The sequence below is a fragment of the Danio aesculapii genome, chromosome 6 (assembly GCF_903798145.1).
Source record: "Danio aesculapii chromosome 6, fDanAes4.1, whole genome shotgun sequence".
NCBI classification, from domain to species: domain Eukaryota; kingdom Metazoa; phylum Chordata; class Actinopteri; order Cypriniformes; family Danionidae; genus Danio; species Danio aesculapii.
The window spans coordinates 55620071-55641362 of NC_079440.1; the positions used below are offsets into that span (position 1 = coordinate 55620071).

At 35.5% G+C, this 21292-nt stretch overlaps 1 pseudogene; it reads left to right on the plus strand.

The window, feature by feature from the left end:
• The window catches only part of LOC130231132 (ubiquitin-like modifier-activating enzyme 1), a 101305-nt pseudogene that overhangs the window by 39035 nt on the left and 40978 nt on the right, over positions 1-21292 (plus strand).

Sequence of the window (21292 nt, forward strand, 5' to 3'; positions counted from 1 at the left end):
ACCCTGTCTGTATGTCTTTTTTCTTCTTTTTTCCCCTCTTGCTTTTGAATGATACAAACTTATCTAAGAGTGTATTAGGAAAAGAAATTGCATGATATTTTACATTTAACGGTAATGGCCTACTTGAGTGTAATTTGTTAATTTATTATTATGTATATGTATGTTTTCATTTTTTTCCTTTATTTATTTATTTATTTTTTTATGGTTTGGTTTGTTTGTTCCTTTTTTGTTGTTGTTGTTTTTGTTTACTTTATTTCCATCTCAATATGGTTCAGAGAATAAGGAATGTGTTTAATTACCACTCAGTATTTCTCTCCTCAACATTGTGAAAATAATGTATTGTGGTTTTTCTTTCTCTCATTTGTAGTACCTCTCTGATTAAGAATGGTTAATAAAAAGAGTTAAACTAAAGTGCAAATCCAATTAGATCCACTTTATTTCATAAATAAAGCAAGTATCTTATATAACTCTATAACATCAGAAAGGTCCGACCCTTCCTATCTGAACATACAGCTCAACTCATTGTTCAAGCTCTTGTTCTCTCCAAGCTGGACTATTGCAACTCTCTACTAGCCGGGCTTCCAGCTGATTCTATCAAACCTCTTCAGCTGCTTCAGAACGCAGCAGCACGAGTGGTCTATGATGAACCCAAAAGAGCACATGTCACTCCGCTACTCACCCGTTTGCACTGGCTGCCAGTTGCTGCTTGCATCAAATTCAAAGTTCTGATGTTTGCTTACAAAGTGACCTCTAGCTGTGCTCCTTCGTATCTGCTCTCACTTCTGCAGATGTATGTGCCCTCCAGAAACTTGCGTTCTGTGAATGAACGTCGCCTCGTTGTTCCATCCCTAAGAGGGAAGAAATCACTTTCCCGAACTCTCACATTCAATCTGCCCAGTTGGTGGAATGAACTCCCTAACTGCATCAGAACAGCCGAGTCACTTGCTGTCTTCAAGAAACGACTAAAAACTCAACTGTTTAGTCTCCACTTTCCTTCCTAATCTGCAACTGCCTCTCTGGCTATACCACTAACTGTGCTCTCTCTCTCTCTCTCTCTCTCTCTCTCTCTCTCTCTCTCTCTCTCTCAAAAAAAATAAAATAAATAAATAAATAAATAAATAAAATTTACTAATGCTTAGCTTCTTAGACTTTACACACCTGAAACTTGTCTATAGCACTTGTTCACTGCTGCTCTTATAGTTGTGTAAATTGCTTCCTTGTCCTCATTTGTAAGTCGCTTTGGATAAAAGCGTCTGCTTAATGACTAAATGTAAATGTAAATATAATCTCCACTAAAAGACAGAAAATATTACTATACAACTGCATTGTATAAATCAGATGAACATTTTCATATTAGTCAATAATATTACTGTAATCGATTTAAAAACTGAATAAAAATAGATTTACACACATTTACTCAAGTAAATAAACAGGGCTAAAAATCTGTGGAAATCTGCGGAATTCTGTGCGCGCAGATTCCGTGTGGGCCTACATATAGCCTAAAAATGAAGTAAAATTAGACGCATAGTTTGAGCTAGTAACCTCTGAATTAATCAGGTTACTGTATGTCAAAATACATTTAATATTCCTCAAAACACTGAAAACTTAAATACGTCTTGTTAATAAATTTGATGTCATTTAGGTCAATTTAATTCACTGAAAGCTTAACATAAAAGTCAACCCCCCCCTGATCGCCAATGTATAATTCGCACCCTGTTTAAAACGAAATGAAACAATGACATGTACAAATATTAAACACGTCAGATATGTGTGGTTTAATATCCCCCACTGCATCTCGTAGATAAAGTCAAGCTGGAGATGTTAAAGGAGCAGCTGTCCAAACTCCAGCTGAGGGACCGCAGTTTCCGCATGCACCCGCAGGACTTTGAGAAGGTATGTTTTTGTCAAGTCAGGTTATTTTGTATGGTTTTGTAACATTTTTTGTGTGGTATAATATTTTCATAAATGTATGCATCATAAAACAGTATTTTTTTGTATGCATGCATTGGTAAAGCTACATTTCAATGATTGTATAATTTGTGTTAAAGTACAAATCTGGAGAGATGTAGTAAGTTGCTCATTAGTGAATCTTCTGTAGTGGATGGATGCTGATATAGTCCCAACAGCTGATAAAAACAAAACATCACAGTAGGGGTGAGTGGGACATAAACTAACGTAGGGGTTGGTGGTAACACATATGGTTTAAACATTTACACACATGCTAGCATAACAAAGCTTACAATATTTACTATACATACAATTAAATAGACCCTTTTCACAATGACGTCACTTCACTTCCCCATATCGGCAACGCAGTGTATTTTTAGTTCCAGTTTACCTTTGAATGAATGGGAGACTTCTCTGGAAAATTTGCTAATAAAAATATACACATTGAACAATCTGATTTAAGACAATGATTGGTATTATGGGCATGTGTCCAAATGTTTCACTTTCAATATTAAACTGCTTTATGAGTTTAAAAATGATTCTTTAAGTTATTAAGAAAAGGTATAAGCCATTGTTTATCAAGAAAAGCATATGTTTGCAACCTTTGTACTCAATAATTCAGTTTATTTCCTCAATAATGGATTTATTTTTACTTTAATGCTGCTCTGAATATAAATATATATTATTTGTTATATGTTAATGTTCCAGCATGAGTACAATTCTTTACTAATTCTTCTTATATTACCTGGCATGTCTATGCAACCAGTCTTATCATTTATTATTTACTGAATTATTTTACTGATCTATTAATGATTTGTTCAGTTTCTCTGTTTAAATGTATAAATTATGTCCTACCGCCACCTTTTGGGTGGATTTAATTTAATATCAGTGCTACCTTTTAATTAATAATGCTACAAATAAATTCATAATCTAATAATACTGAATTCAAATGTTGTCGTTTTGGTGTTATTTTTGCAATAGTACATTTTTATAATAATTTTGTTTGATTATTAAGAGTCACATACAACATTGTTATTCTATTCTATTTCATTTCATTTGAATATTAAATAGACGTATGTTTTATGTTCATGAATAAAATACTTCTATATATATATATATATATAAAATGGCAGAGAACTGAGCAGTAGAATGTGGATAATATGAATGTGTTCATGAATCAGCTGTCCACTGTATACAACCACAGTGAAACACACCGTTTTATATATTTTTTATTCTTCAGGACACAAAACAAATAATAAAAATAATTCTGACATTAAAAAAATGTGCGGCACCCGTGTAAACATCTGAAATCTTTATTTGACAAATACTGACAAGTCCTTATCAACTCCACCTGCAGTAAAGACTCTGTTTAAAGTCCCATTTTCTTGGTTCAAGCTGAAATCTGGATGATCAGTAAATTTTTTTTTTTTTAGTTGTCAGATGTCTCACCTTAAATGCAGACAACAGAAAACAGCCGTAGTCACAGTCTAACCATTTCTGTAGTAAACATACAGCTGACTGGGTGAGTTCTCTATGGGGATTTCTGTGTAGGCGGAAGTAACGATACACTGCGTGGAGTGAAAACGGAAACCGTGTGGCGTCATGTGAAAAGGGTCTATTACAGTTATGGAGCAGTGGCCAAATCAGTCACCAGGGATTTTTCTAGGTTTTGCACGTTAAAGTGGGCCTATTATGCCCTTTTTACAATATGTTAAATAAGTATCTGACGTGCCTAGAGTGTGCATGTGACATTTCAGCTCAAGATACACCACAAATAATGTTTTAGATCTCTTTAAATCTGACACTTTTAGACTTTGATCCAAATTGTGCCATTTTGGTGACTGTCGCTTTGATTTATAATGAGATTGTGCTCTTTTCTAAAGGGCTACAAATGCCTATGCGTCAGCATAGTGGCAGATTCAAAACAGGACTAAGGTTATCTCTGTGAAAAACTACAAAATGTCAAAAGAAGTGTGTCAGTAAAAGGCAATCTGTGAAGACTCTGGTGTTCATTTGTGCATCATAAAACTCAGAATTTGTAATCCTCTTAGGCCCTGTTTACTCTAATAATTTTCGTTTTAAAACGCATAAGTTTTGCTGCGGTTACACCTTCCGTCCACACTACGCCGGAGTTTTCGAGCCCTGTAAACGGAGCTTTTTTGAAAACGCTGAAGAGGCTGTTTTCATTTTGAAACGCTGCTGCTACATGTTACTGTGGATGGGGGTAAAATGGAGACATCTGAAAATCTGATTGGGGCTTTTTCCTCAATATTAAGCAGCCTACACAAAGTTCAGACTTGCATCCTCTCCTTGTAAGTTCAGACTTCGCAAGTTTGATGTGGAAAGCAAACTCACAAGGACACGTCGGGTAAATCTTCAAAGGGAACAGTGTAGGCTACTTTATAACGTCATTCACATCACCCTGGCTATGTTGTTTCACTATCCTAACAATAGAATGAAAACATGATATGAGAAACTGCCTATTTTCATTTTGATATTAGCAAGTTAACAGACACCAAAAATGTTGAGGCGTCGTGTAGCTACATATTTATATGACCGTCATCTTCACTATATGCATATTTATAACAAAACAGAGCCTATAACATTACTGCCTCCATTCATTTTCAATGAAAATACGAAATATACCCTCTCTTTTGCTGAATATCAGTTTTAATAATCAATAATGGCCATTATAAAAGTATAATGTACAATAAGTTTATACATTATAGGATATAAAGGGAAGCAATCAGTCAAATGTGCAGAATCAGTGTACGCAGTTATATAAAATAAGATATTAAATTATCTTTGTGTTCAGCCAAAACACGTTACCTGAAAACAAGTAATGGGAATATGTCGTTAGATATGGACAACAAGATGAATTAAATATCACTGTTAACAAATATAATGAGATTAGATCAAGTGGTAGATCATTGATGAACCGTCCGGCGTGCACAGCTCTCATCGCTGCAGTGCATGCCAGAGTGTGTGTGTGGTCACGTGATGTGCGTTTTCAGTGGTATAGTGTGGACGGAGAGTTGTTCAGAAATGCTGGGTAAACACTAGTGTGAACGCAGATCTTTTTCACTCTAAAGCACCGTTTTAAAACTAAAACGTATTAGTGTAAACAGGACCTTGGTTGCTGACATTATCTTCGGCAGGTACAGTGCGGTGTTTTTATCAAGTATGATTATAAAAATAGATTTAATACATTTTTACCATTAGAGTCTGCCTTTATTCATACACTGTTACCACACAACTTTGCATAATAGGTCCCCTTTAAGCGCTCATATCAAACACATCTTTGCTTCTAAAGACACGAGACCAACACTTTGAAATGGTTTAAAAAATTGCCTGTAAACAGATACTTGCAGAGATTGTCTTGCTTCCCGAGCTCTTCTGATTGGTCCACTGCTTTGGAACTGACAGTGATGCCCAGTGCTGTGTGTGAAAGTTGTAGTTCTTTTAACTTGACTTGGCATCTAAAAGTGCTGCGCTCACCACTTCAAAAGATGCAAACGGATTGGTCAGACATATCCATCAAGCACGTTTACATTGAAAAATAATAGAAAAGTAGCACACTGGGTAGGAAAAACACTTTTTATGTGTACAGCCCCTAATGCTGTTTATGCTCGGGTCTAGTTGGATTCGAAAATAAATACCGTCAAGTCCAACTTGGGTCATATTTTATGAAGTATGTCTTTTTTTCTAAATATTTATGCACACCAATGGCTGGCACAGTGGCTCAGTGATTAGCACTGTCTCCTCACAGAAAGAAGGTCGCTGGTTCAAGTCCCGGCTGGGTCAGTTGGCATTTGCATGAGTCAGTGTGGAGTTTACATGTTCTCTCCATGTTGGCGTGGGTTTCCTCCGGGTGCTCCCGTTTCCCCCATATGTATAAAGACATTGGCTATAGGGGAATTGGGTAAACTAAATTAGCCGCAGTGTATGATGTATGGATGTTTCCCAGTACTCGGCTGCAGCCGGAAGGTCATCTTCTGCGTAAAACATATGCTGAAAAAGTTGGCGGTTCATTCCTCTGTGGCGACCCCTGATAAATAAGAGACTAAGCCGAAGGAAAGTTAATGAATGAATGAAGTAATGCACATCAATTTTGGCAAAGAAATTATTTTGGGCCAGGTATGGATTTAAGAAACCTGAGACGACCTCTGTATATATGTTGTATAGAGATGTTAAGATGTTAAACGTGTTTGTTTGACATTACAGTCACTAAAGAAAGCAATTAATGGTTGGAGAAATGAGGATGAGTAGATGAGTAAGTGTGAATTATTCCTGTAGTAACTTGGTTCAGACTTGGAGATTGGTTCACCCAAAAATAAAAGTTTACTCATTGTTTGCTCTCTCTTCACTTTATAGTCTTTTATTTTCTTGAAACCAAAAAAGTATTTGTTTTTCTTTCTATGAAAGTCAATGGTTACAGGTTTTAGCTTTCTTCGAAATATCTTATTTTGGGTTCAACAGGAGAAAGAAACTCATAATGGTTTGGAACAAGATAAGGCAGAGTAAATATTGAGTCAGTTTACTATTCCTTTAACTTTAGCATCTTCTCAGTCATTGTCTGTCAGACATGTTGGCGTCCAGTCTCACATAGGAGGTCTCATTTAACCACAAAACTGGCCCTAAAACATCCATCCCTGACTGCAGTTATCATCAAACCTTAACCAGATCCATCCAGAGAAGAGAAAACGCTATTGAGATGCTTTTTTTCACATACAGACAGGTCTGTGGATCCACGCTGGTTTCATCAGTATCTGCTTTGTGGTTTGTCATGAGTGCGTGACACATGGGTTTCCACACACACGCGGACATGGAGACTGAATGGGTCTCTGAACAACATCTCAGTTGTGTTTTCTGTTAGGAAGAGGATTAGTCTCAGTCTGAAGGTTTCCCTGCATGGACCTGCCTTTGATTTGTGCTATCTCTAGAGTCTGTAAATCACTCTTGGAGAATCACGTCTCCATTTCTCTTCTTTTTTACTTCTGACTCTGAAGATGAAAGCCTCCTAGTATCTGTTTAGATTAGATTAGATTGAATTAGATTCAGTTTAGGTCTAACCAGGAGTGCAATAGCAGCAAGTGCAGAATATAGGTATAAGCTATAAAGAAAAACTGGTGATATTTACAATGTTCTATGTACATTATATACAGGTTGTATTAACTATGAGAGATTTACAATATTTGATTATATGTACAGGTTGCTATTAATAATCAGAAGTATGCAGATATATATATGAACATAATTACAAATGTACACTCACCGGCCACTTTATTAGGTACACCTTTCCAACTGCTCGTTTATGTAAATTTCTTATCAGCCAATCACATGGCAGCAACTCAATGCATTTAGGCATGTAGACATGGTGAAGACGATCTGCTGCAGGTCAAACCGAGCATCAGAATGGGGCACAGGCTCACCAAAATTGTACGATAGAAGATAGGAAAAACGTTACCTGGTCTGATGAGTCTTGATTTCTGCTGTGACATTCGGATGGTAGAGACAGAATTTGGCATCAACAACATGAAAGCATGGATCTATCCTGCCTTGTATCAACAGTTCAGGCTGGTGGTGGTTGTGCAATGGTGTGGGGGATATTTTCTTGGCACACTTTGGGCCCATTAGTACCATTTGAGCGTCGTCAACGCCACAGCCTACCTGAGTATTGTGGCTGACCATGTCCATCCCTTTATGACCACAGTGTACCCATCTTCTGATGGCTACTTCCAGCAGGATAACGTGGCATGTCATAAAGCACAAATCAACTCAGACTTGTTTCTTGAACATGAGTTCACTATACTCAAATGGTCTCCACAATCACCAGATCTCAATCCAATAGAGCACTTTTGGGATGTGGTGAAACGGGAGATTCGCATCATGGATGTGCAGCTGACAAATCTGCAGCAACTGCGTGATGCTATCATGTCAATATGGACCAAAATCTCAGGAATATTTCCAGTACCTTGTTATGCAGGATTAAGGCAATTCTGAAGGCAAAAGGGGTTACAACCTGGTACTAGTATGTGTACCTTATAAAGTGGCCGGTGAGTGTATACGTGCAGTGGATATGTACAATTCAAGATGAATTAGTGCAACAAAGTGCAATGAATATGTCAAAATGTGTTTATATGGGCCACAGTTATAGGCAGAGGTTTCTGTAATTAAATGTCCAGAATTATGCATTTAAAAAGGTACTTATTTACTTGTGTTTTTTTTTTTTTTTCAAACTTGAAAATGAATCCAGATTTAGGATTTAAAAAATATAATCAATATTTTTTAAGAAATATTGAGGTTATGAAGTTGGAATTATAATACACTGTAAAAATATATGTTAATTAACAGTTTTATATTTTAAATTACTGCCTTAATGGCAAAAAAATAAGGAATTAGTTACAACAAATTAGTTATTAAATCTGTTGAGTCTATTATTATTATGTGTAAATTGGAAATGTGTATCATATGTCCGACTCGATGTGCACATGTGGACGCTTTCAGCAATGACGCATACTTTGCCAGATCAGATGTTTTGTTTTTGCAGTGGAATGTGTGTTTGGGGGATTCTGGTGGCATCAGGTTGCCAAATTATATACTGCGCTCAAACACCCCCGCAGACGCGCCAACACACCCAATACTCCACCGCCTTTGTAGTGAAGCGGTGCCTGGGGCCTTAAAAGAGTGCCGAAACCTCTGAACCAGGGTATACCAGCATTCCTGCAATATCTAATATCACAGCGCTGTATAATGTGCATTTATTTGGTTCTTAATCACTATATGCTGAAAATGATCACTAAATACAATCTGTAGTAGTTATGGCCTGTTTTGTGATGTCATTTACAGTTACGGTTTACAGGCAAAATTACTTAAACATACAAAAGGCACTGGAAACTTTCCGTGATGCTGTAAATTTTTTTAATCCAGTAGCTTTTGTATCAACGTGTACGAACATACCTGTTGCCTTGATGATTTTGTTCCTGTTTATTTTTCAAATCTTCTTGTTTTTCTTACACAACACTAAAAGATAGCAATTGGCATCACACATCAAGCACAACAGGTCTTTCCCCATGGTTTTTATCTAAGAACAGATGGTTGGTAGGTGAAAGTTGGCTGATGGACAATCGAAGGGTGTTTTCCATAGCTGACATGTAGTTTAGGTCAACAAAATGATGCTTGTTTTAACCCTTTATAGAGCCCTTATTGAAATGCTTATTGGAAAATCCTCATAGTGTTACTATGGCTTCAAAAATTATGTCACATTTTACAACAAGTTTTCATTAGTTAATGTATATACTGACATGAACTAATTAGGAACAATACTTGTCCAGCATTTGTTAATCATAATTCAACATTTACTAATGCATTATTCACATTAGTAATAATGCTTGTTAACATTATTTAATGCACCGTGAGTTAACATGAACAACGAACAACTGTATTGTCATTAGCTGACATTAACTAACAAGAACACATACTGTAATGAATGTGTTGTTCATTGTTTGTTCATGTTAGTTCATGCATTAATAAACATTTACTAATAGAACCTCATTGTAAAGTTTTACCAAATAATACAAAATGTAATCAACGTCAGTAAATGTACCATAAAAGGTTGTTCACAATGTAAAAGGTTAAACTCTTTTTAAAAGCACATATTATACACTAGCAGTCAGAGTTTGGAAATATTAAGATTGTTTTTTGTTTTTGAATGTCTCTTCTACTCAACAAGACTGCATTTCTTTAAACTAAATGAATAAAACACAATGGTCAATTGGTGCTAATGGGCCCAAGGTGTGCCAAGAAAATATCCCTTAGAGATGGTTGTGCGTGAAAATCCCAGTAGATCAGCAGTTTCTGAAATACTTAGACCAGCCCGTCAGGCACCAACATCCATGCCAAGTTCAAAGTCACTTAAATCACCTTTCTTCCCCATTCTGATGCTCTGTTTGAATTGCAGCAGGTCGTCTTGACCATGTCTACATGCCTAAATGCATTGAGTTGCTGCCATGTGATTGGCTGATTAGAAATTTGTAAATTTGTGTTAACGAGCAATTGGACAGTTGTACCTAATAAAGTGGTTGGTGAGTATATATATATATATATATATATATATATATATATATATATATATATATATATATATATATATATATATATATATATATATATATAATAGTATAAAATAAAATATATAGTATAATATATATATAAAAATACCATGTGTGTGTGTGTGTGTATATATATATATATATATATATATATATATATATATATATATATATATATATATATATATATATATATATGTATGTGTATGTGTATATGTATATATGTATGTGTATATGTATATGTGTATATGTATATATGTATGTGTATATGTATATGTATATGTGTATGTGTATATGTATATGTGTATGTATATATATATATATATATACTCATCTGCCACTTTAATAGGTACACCTGTCCAACTGCTCGTAAGAAAAAGAAAAAATGATTAACACGATCTCCAAAGATGTTCATCTGCTTCATGTAAACACAAACAATCATATGCAAGAATGTCCTGTGCAGTGTAAACTCTCTTTTATGTATCAGTTCCTGTAATAATGTAGTTGTTTGTTCATAACCACATGTTCTTTTCTTTTCCTATGTTCCAGGATGATGACAGTAATTTCCATATGGACTATATAGTTGCAGCATCCAACCTGAGGGCAGAGAACTATGATATACCGACAGCCGACCGCCACAAAGTGAATCTCTATTGTCTTTTTCAAACACCTCCACTGTGCTTTTGTTTGTGAGAGTAAAGTCTAAAGTGATCAACATTCCCCTCTGGGGGTTTGTGTCCTCAGTTCCTAAACACATACAGAACAACCCTGAGGAAAGACCTTTTGATTGTACTGTAGATTTCCATTCTTGATACTATTTTTGGCTTATACCACATTTCCATTAATAGGTTTGCATGACTTATTTGCACCTACAGTTGAAGTCAGAATTATTATTCCTCCTGAATAGTTAGCCCCCTTGTATATTTTTTTTAGAAACGCGTTGCTCTAGATAATTAATAGCTAATTTCAAATAACGGATTTCTTTTATCTTTGCCACAATAACAGTTCATAATATTGGACTAGATATTTTTTAAGATAATAGTATTCAGCTTAAAGTGCAATTTAAAGACTTAATTAGGTTAAATAGGCAAGTTAGGGTAATTAGGCAAATCATTGTACAGGCCTGTAGGCAGCCTGCTGAAACGGATGGTACTTTTTTCTCAAGAAGTGGACTTTTTTTGCAAATATTCGCCTCATTGTATATAAAATTAAAAGGTTTAAATACTCCATTTAGTGACATTTTAAGCATTATTTGTAGCTTGTCGGATGGTCATCATAACCACACTTTTTGATGTAGCCTACCAAAATTATTTCCTTAAGATTTAGAATAAAGAAATATGAAAAAATAAACAATTAAAACAACAACAATAATAATAATAATAATAATAATAATAATAATCATAATAATCATAATAATCATAATAATAATAATGTAGAGCTTCATAATTTTTTTCGAGCGTTTCTTGTAAAAAAAGTACATTTCAAAATTCATGGATAACATCAATAGCCAAATTAGTATTTAAATTGATTTTAATTTGGTCCTCTTTTGGTGCTTCATACCTTTTGATTGGCCATTTTATCGTTCAACAATAAGGTCCAAGTTTTAGAATAAAAGTTAGTTGCAAAATGTTTTGTCTATTTTACAACAAAACCTACTGTAGTAAAAGTCAGTTCGTTTGGTCTTAAAGCTTTTGATGGGTTAGTTTTACAATTTATGATGGCATAGCAGTCAAAATAGGACAAATGAGCTCATGTATGGGACAAATTGTGGACCAGAATTGGAGGGTGGGTCTTTAGACCCCCAAAGATTCTCTGTTAAACATCGTTTGGGAAGTATTTAAAAAAAAGAATCAAAAGAGGGCCAATACTTTTGACTTCATCTGTATTTACAGTAGGAAATTTACAAAATATATTCATGTGTCTTTGCTTAATATTTTAATGTTTTTGGTTTGTTCTAAAAAATCTATAATTTTGTCCCTATCCTCATTGCCAAAAATACATTGAATGGGTGTCATTGCCATTGGTATTATTGATAAAAATATATACCTGTGCATCTTAAGACTAAAACTTAAGGTTTTGTGCACATATTGCACAGCCCTACGTTGTTTCTCTTGAGTCCTGACATGCTCTTAGAAAACTCCTTGTAGTACAAAATGTATAAAAAAAATCTATTTATTTGACAATCAATATCAAATCAGCTTCTATTCTAAGTACAATATTAAATGAATAGTCAAATTCAATTTCAGTTTCAGACATTTTAAGACTAGATTTGATCAAGTAGTTTTTACCAGATGTCATATTGAACATATAGCAAGAATAAGGTTTTTTGCTTAAAGGTGAAGAGCCCGCTCAAAGTTTGTTCTGAACAATTCCTCTTACTGTGAAACACATTCTACTGGACTGTCCCACTTTGATTTTTTGGCTCATGTATTAATGATAAAAATCGTATTCATTCATTTTCCTTCGGCTTAGTCCCACAGCGGAATGAACTGCCAACTATTCTAACATATGTTTTACACAGCGGATGCCCTTTCAGCTGCAACCCAGTGCTAGGAAACACCCATACACTCTCACATTCACACACACACACACTTATACACGAACCAGTGACCTTCTTGCTGGCAACAGTACTAACCCCTGAGCCACCGTGCCACCTAAATCATATTTCATTCATGTTTTCATTTGTTTGTTATTTTTAATTGTATATTTATTACTGTTCTTGCCAAGAAAATAGAGTTGGTTGCTGACATGGCATTAAATAAAACAAATTAATCATCATCAAATTTACTGTGAACTTACTGTGAACATTTTCCCAGTGATGGGTTGCAGCTGGCAGGGCATCCGCTGCATAAAACATATGCTGGATAAGTTGGTGGTTCATTCCGCTGTGGCGACCCCAGATTAATAAAGGAACTAAGCCGAAAAGAAAATGAATGAATGAATGATACTGTGAACATGCATTCTTGTAAATAATATCTGCAACTTTTATGTCTCTTCTGCAGAGCAAGTTAATCGCAGGCCGCATCATTCCAGCAATCGCCACGACAACGGCTGCAATCGCAGGACTTATGTGTTTGGAGCTCTATAAGCTTGTTCAGGGTCACGGCAAAATCACATCCTACCGCAACGCTTATATAAACCTGGCAACCCAGTACTTTGTGTTTTCACAGCCTTGTGCAGCCCCCACATTTACAGTAAGTGACAAATTATTTATCGTATAACTTATTTTATTTACAATTTTAATGTTTTTTCATTGTAGTTTTGGCATATAATAAGACCATTTTTGTAGGCAATAATGAATTACGTCTTATTTATTGTTGTTTAGAGTAAATGTTATTGTGCAGGGACAAAAAGGTATTTTTTACTATGTTTGAGGTGTGTGATCAGACCAGGAGTGATGACTGGGGTGAAAGGGTACAGCATTAGTCTTCTGTCTGGGTCCAGATCACTACAGGCTTTAGTGAACTTGTTTTCATCCTCAGGGGCTTAAACCACTTAGTAACTGTATACTTGCCCACGCAGACCCTCACCTGCCAACCTACTGGGTTTGCTCACTTTAGGGGACTTCCACTTTCACATTTAGACAACTGAGTATTCAGACAGACACATGCATGTATTAAATATACACATGCGTATACAGTTGAAGTCAAAATTATTAGCCCCTTAGCCTTATTTTATTTTTTAAATTTTTTTAATATTTCCCAAATTATGTTCAACAGAGCAAGGGAATTTTCACAGTATGTCTGATAATATTTTTTCTTCTGGAGAAAGTCTTATTTGTTTTATTTTGGCTAGAATAAAAGCAGTTTTTAATTTTTTAAAACCCATTTTAAGGTCAGAATTTTTAGCTCCTTTAAGCAATTTTTTTTTCAATGGTCTACAGAACAAACCATCGTTATACAATAACTTGCCTAATTACCCTAACCTGCCTAGTTAACCTTTATTCACTGAAATATAGGCATAGATTATTTTTTTATCAAGATTAATCTCACTGTAATCTTGAATTTAATCTAGATTAATCTAGATTAAAATGGCTCATTTGAATTCTGCCAAAAGCATTCAGAATATGTGTGCTACCCAAATAACAAGTCTTTGAGAATGGGTTTCTCAAGCCAGGTGGCGCGTTAGACCAGGGGCTCATCTCCTGTTTCCAAAATGCATCACAAACTGCTTGAGAAACTGTTCTACTATGATAATTGGTGATGAAAATAAATTGTGTTCAATAAGATGTACTTGTACTAACTGTTTATTCAGGTAAACATGAATATTGAACTGTAGGCCTACATAAGCTCGAAACACTGATTTTTGAATTACCTTAGTCTGACTAAAGTCATAACTGAACTAAACAGAAATGGAATTAAGATGTGGAGTATGCATATATCAGTGGCATTATTGAAGCAAACACTGCGATCAAACTATTAACGTCATGTAGGACTTTTAGGCATATTTTCCAACAAGATCCACACACGCGGCTGTCAGTAAAGGACTGCACACAAACACAAACACACACACACACACACGCAATCGCACACACACACACACACACACACACACACACACACGCATGCACGCACACACACACACACACACACACACACACATACACACACACACACACAATGTAAAATGCGAAAGCTCCATAACATTCTCCATAACATAAAATTCCATAACACTCTCACCAGTCCTTACTCCTTATTTGTGTCTAATACCCCAGTTTGTCACAGGGGCATGAATGAAATGTTCATGAGTTAAAGTGAAACTGCCGAACTGCAGTTAAAGTCAGCCAAAATTACAGGAAACTCTTAATTGAAAGCACTTGCCGTAAACACCTTAATTATATTATTGTCTATTAAGGCAAATAACTAGATGTCCATGTAAGCGTAGTCAGTAGTGTCTTTGAAGTAAGTGAAAGATCCAGAAGGCCATCCTGCTGATTTGTTTCAGAAGGGCACTTTTTTTCAGACGGCTCACCGGTCAGGTGTACATCCATGCTAAAATATCAAGGTGAAAGTCATCATAGCTTGCGTAGAATAGACCCAGCTCCCAACCCAACTTTAAGAATAGAGTAACGGTGATATTTTTTTATCGCACAATAAGAGTCTCGCGTTAACGCCGATAAAGGCCCACCACTAATATATATATATATATATTTCTGTGAATAAATCTCTAACAGATCACTTTTGTGTGCATACAGTAGGTATAATGCTGACATCATCCATAGCAACTAGTTCAACCTTGATCTTACCCTTAAGTCTTCTTTCTTTTCCTTAGTAAAGGTTTGTCTCAGCAGCTTTGTGAATAGGTTTTAAAAGGAAACTCTTTATAACAAGAGACAAGAAGCAAGCGAATAGTTCAAGATTTGCAGACAGGCAGACTTCACAGATGAGGTAATGCAACCCCAGATGCAGCCGTCCACACATGAGGAGGGGTGGGGGGGGGTTGTGTTGTTTCTACCAGCTTGTGCAGGGTCAGAGTTGAGGGTAATTTTCACCCAAGGGGACAGGCGGTGAGCTGGGCTTTGAAACACACAGGCTCAGGTTACTAGTGCAATGTGGCTGCATTCTGGACTGTCCAGACTGCTGATTTTTCAGAACTCAGTTCAAGTCCTGCTGAAAAAAGCACAATAGAAATGATCATAGAACTTGTAATGGAAATTATATTGGTTCTATATATCATTATTACATTTAATGGAAATTACTTTACTGGTTCCAAGGGTTTCTACTGGATATTATTTGCCTTTTTATTTTACTTCATTGAACATGTAAACATAGACATCACTTATATACTATATAACTGCAGGTTAACTATTTATATTAGTTTATTTTAGTTACTAGTTAATTAGTTAAAGTTATTAGTAACTAATAAAGTTATGGGAACTAGTAATTGGTAACGAAATTTTTCCGAATTTGATTGTAATGCAATAACGTGCACCTTTTGTAAAGCTGCTTTGAAACAATCATTATTATGAAAAGCGCTATACAAATAAACTTGAATTGAATTGAATTCTATTGGTTGCATAATAAATCCTAATGGAACACAGTAGAGACAATGGTCAAGTAAAACATGCTGGTTTTATTGAGTACGATTTGGTTGATGGTTTGTAGTGTAGTGTAGTGTTTGTAGTTATGCTTGATAAAAAATACTTGTTAGATTTATGAAGTCAGTTTTTCCAACGTTGTCAGTGAGTACGTTTACACCAATTATCCTATTTTTAATATGATTAAGACAATGCTCTAATTAAGAGTCTACCATGTGAACAGCGATTTTTGATTAATTTAATCTGATTAAGGTTATAATCGAACTAAACAGAAATTGGATTAAGACATGTGGAGTATGCTGATTTTAGTGGCTGATTTCTTCCTCATTAATAAGTGGCTTAAAACCTTTTTATTATGATTATGAGTGCAAAACATGCAACAAACGGTAAACACAATACAAAACATGCAACATATGGTAAACACAGAGTACATAAACAACACAGAAATGAAAAAAGAAATGTGTGTAAACATCAATGCAGTCTTAATAACATTGGAAGTAAAATATACTTAGCATGCTTAATAATAATAATAATAATAATAATAATAATAATAATACTTAGTATTGATAATATTAGTACCTAAATATTATTATTATTATTATTATTATTATTATTATTATTATTATTATTATTATTATTATTATTATTATTATTATTATTATTATAAGCAAAAGCTTTTTGGGATTAATATATATCTACAGGTTTAAGCTTTGAGGATTTTCTTTCCTGTATCTTCCCTTTCATACCATGCTCTTTGTTTTTGCTTGCATACTGATTGGCACAGTATTCACCAGTCTTTTCCAAGTCCAGGATGTGGAGAGACATTTCCACACATGGGACTAGTAAAGAATGAGCCGGAGCACACTTTATTTACTGTTATTGTTTGAATGCAGTCACGTGCTTAAGTTAGGGTTATCATTTCCATCATTTGAATGCTTTGTTTAGACGGCGCTGGTGGTACTGTAGTGGCCATATGTGACTTTGTCAGCTGTCGATGCATTAAATTGAGCTGTGGAAATGTCTACTTGTGCTTTTCCAGCCACGTGGCATTCAGTGGGAACATTATATATGGATTGCAAGTGAGGGAAAACAACAACAACAAAAAAAAAAAAAACGAATGAATCAGTTGCTTGCTAAAATGACTATTTCACATGACTACAAAAAAATTTATATAAAGAGTTTCATTTGTGTGCTGTTTGAAGTTTTCCTTTAAAATGAACATTATTTATGGTCATTTTATCTCCTATATGTTTATGTTCAGTTTTTTTCCCCTTAAAGTAAATGAAAAGAAGCTATTCGTGGCCTTAAAATATTTGAAATACTGAAATTATATACAGGAATGGCAAAATAAGAGGAAACTTATTTAAGAATAATATTTCAGATGACACTCTGAACTCTTCATGTACACATTATGGGTATTTGGCAGACAAACTAAGAAGTTGTTTTGACATTCTTGAAGAAAGATACAGTTCTGCCAATAAAAATGCTGTCGGAGGCCAGACGGATGGCTCGAAGCTTCCTGTTTTCTTTCAAGGACATCCTCTTTAAGAGCCTCTGCTATTTTTACACGTTCAGAAGTGTTTATTAATCCTTGAGTCAAGAGAATGACTGTTGTATATCACATACCATGTCTTGGACTGAGTAAATGGACCTAATAGATCAGAGTATTTGTTTTATTTCTGTTGATCTTCATACAGATTTTTTGAAAGCACATTAATACACAGAAAAATCATAATCAGTGATGAAAACGTCAATCAATTGGAGACATACTAAACACAATGCATGTCAATTGCATGTCAGGCAGTTTTATATTAAGAAATCTAATGATAAAATTATATTTCTACTCTAGTATCATAATTTAATCATTTGCACAGTGGTTTTCAAAACTTCCTTTCAAGACAGATTAACAGTGTCAAACAGTGTCAAAAGCAGGGTTTCCTTCTTGAATGTGAAGCGAATCTTCTCAAAGTTGACCAAAAATGCAAATTAGGTGCATTTCCATTACATTGTTTTTTGTGAATTAATGGATTTTTATGAATATTCAAATTTGGTGTTTCTATCACTTGTTTCTCATGAGAAATGCAAATTAACACAGGGTGATGGAAACACTATAGTCAAAACTATCAAGTTAAGAAAAATGTTAATATTTCAGGGTTAAAATACATTTAGGTTAATAGTGCACAGTTTAGAGAAACACTTGTCCAGAGTCTCTCTGTTGTACTTTACTTTTACTCTTATTGTACAAGCTGTAAACACTGATTGTCTAGCCTGAGGTAAATGTAATGCTAAATGTAAATGGCTATAATGTATGGCAAAAAGATTAAAATGTAAATAAATCTAATGACATTGTTTACAAGCGTTTTACTGATGTCTTTTAGTCATTGAAATGCCGATTGACCGATTACATGAGATGCAAGATGTTAATTCGTGTTCATTTAGTGCACAGATGCCCAAAGTAGGGCCGGCAGGCCAAAGTTAGACCATGGGAACCTTTGATTTGGCCCGCCATTTAACCTGAGAAGAGATTTAGAATGATTGGATAAGGGCAAATACCTTTAACAGAGGTCGTAATTTTAATGTAACCTTTTGTTTGTTTGTCTAATGTTTGAGCTACAAAAAAAGCCAACTGAAATGAAATGTTTGACTTGTGTAGCTAGAGCGTTAATGGTATATTTACCTTTGGCTCACCACAATCAATCAAGTTTGGTTTTTGACCCTTCATAAGCAAAAGTTTTAGTGCTATAACTACATTGTAAAAAATGCTGGGGTGCCGAACACCGGGTTAATTTTTAGTTAAAGTAAAAAAAAAAGTTCAGTTAAATTTAAATCAAACCTTTTAACAGTTGGGGTTACCCATACTTCACTCAACATTGGGTTAAAACAACCCACCATTTCGTAGAGTGTAGTCGTGAAAAAAGGCATCAATCGTTTGAAATTCCTGGTAAAATGGACAGAATTTGAAAATAAGGGACATAACTATTTACATATTTACAAAAATCTTGACTTTTAGTATCGTCTGAAATGCAAAGCCCGTTTAATAACTAAAAAATCACATATTTCCTCTGAATAAAAACCAGTTTTCCCCTCTGATTATGAAGCATCAGTATTTTATTGTTGTAATTTAGTTTTCCAGCGTTCAGCTTTCTATATGCAGTGTGACTGGAATGAATGTGCTTTCATGAGTTGTAAGACTAAAGTGCTCTGCCTGGTGTTATTGCTTCAGGTCCTCATTAGCAGCTTCTCGGAGCGTTTTATGAGACTGTGTCTGTCGTTGCCTGTAGAAAAGAGCAGCATATGTTTTCTTTTAGATACTGGTTGTCTGCATGGGATGCTGGTGTGCTTGTGTCTCGATTGAGGATTTCAGAGAGTCTGGTTCCTCTTACATTTTACCTCCAGCACCAAAACAGCTTTTCATTTGCTGGAGTTGCCATCACTTGTTCACTAATACTTTGAGGCTAAACATACAGGTGAAGTCAAAATGATAAGACCTCCTGTGAAATTTTAACTGTAATAAATTTTTCCGAAATGTTGGCTGACTTCCGGCTGGGCCACTTGGCATTTCTATGTGGAGTTTGCCTGTTCTTGCCGTGTTGGCATGGGTTTTCTCCCACATGCTTCGGTTTCCCCCATAGTCCAAAGACATGCGGTGTATAGGTGAATTAAATAACAATATTGGCCCTAATGTATGAGTGTGTGTGTGTGCGCATGTGAGAGCGTATGGGTGTTTCCCAGTACTGGGTTGCAGCTGGAACGGCATCTGCTGCGTAAAATATATGCTGGAATAGTTGGTGGTTCATTCCACTGTGGCGAACCCAGATAAATAAGGGACTAAGCCAAAGGAAAATGAATGAATGAATGAATGAATTTTGGACTAGTGATCTTTAAGGTTATGATGTAGAAATCTTTACGCATAACTGTTTATGAAACCTCCAATGGTGGTTTCAGTGATTATCTACAGTGTTGCGAGTTTAAAGTTCTGCTCCACCATCTACAATCTTAAGGGTTAATCAGTATGTATATTAAAGTTAATGGACCTGTTTGAACTTGCTTTTGTCAATAAATCCTTTTCTGGCAGCTTGGCTTTTCACCTGTAGGCGTTAATTTGAAGGTCCTTATAGAAGAAGCGAGCATCTGGCAGTGCTTCTAATGCTTTTGATAACCATGATTTAAGGCTTTCCCTTGCTTTATATATTTTTGTGCTGATAAGTGATCTAGGTCATAAGTTTAAGACTTGAAGGGATTCATGATGCGACTGCTCGAAAGATTAAGATTGTTTTTTGGTATATTTGAAAGGCTGCAAATCTTTGATGGTCATTCAAGGAGCATGTATTTGATTAAAAATATACAGTTATATATTCACCTTATTCTCCGTGTACGAGTGGGCGCAGCCATTGGAATCTTTTTGGCTCGAGACTTTCGGTCTCATTCACTTCTATTCATTTTAGACATTAAAAACAGCTTGTTCTGCTGCTTGATACTGCAAACTGATGTTTTCTTATTATATTATTCTACTTTGTCTGTATAGTCATGAAAACACTTGTTTGTAGAGTAAGTAGTTTGACCGTTTTCTGCCGTTTATTATTCCTAGTCATTTTTCCCATAGGCAGGTGAGTCGGAAGTTCTAAAACAATCGCAAAAACGAGCGCACTTCCGCATTGAAGAATAAGGTCAATAGTAGGGGCTCAAACCAGCAACCCTTTTGCTGAGACGATTGTGCTACCCACTGCGTCACCATGACGCCTTCATCGCTAAATATTAATTCATTCATTCATTTTCTTTTCAGCTTAGTCCCTTTATTAATCCGGGTCGCCATAGCGGAATGAACCACCAACTTATCCAGCATGTTTAACGCAGCGGATGCCCTTCCAGCTGCAACCCATCTCTGGGAAACATCCACACACACTCACTCACACTCATACACTAAGGACAATTTAGCCTACCCAATTAACCTGTACTGCATGTCTTTGGACTGTGGGGGAAACCGGAGCACCCAGAGCACCCAGAACATGCAAACTCCACACAGAAACGGCAACTGACTCAGCCGAGGCTCAAACCAGCGACCTTCTTGCTGTGAGGCAACAGCACTACCTACTGCGCCACTGCATCGCCCAAATATTAATTCAATTAAAAATAACAATTTTACTTAGTTTTTTAAAGCAAAACGCGTTTGCTTAAAATAAGCAGTAAGGGGAAGGGC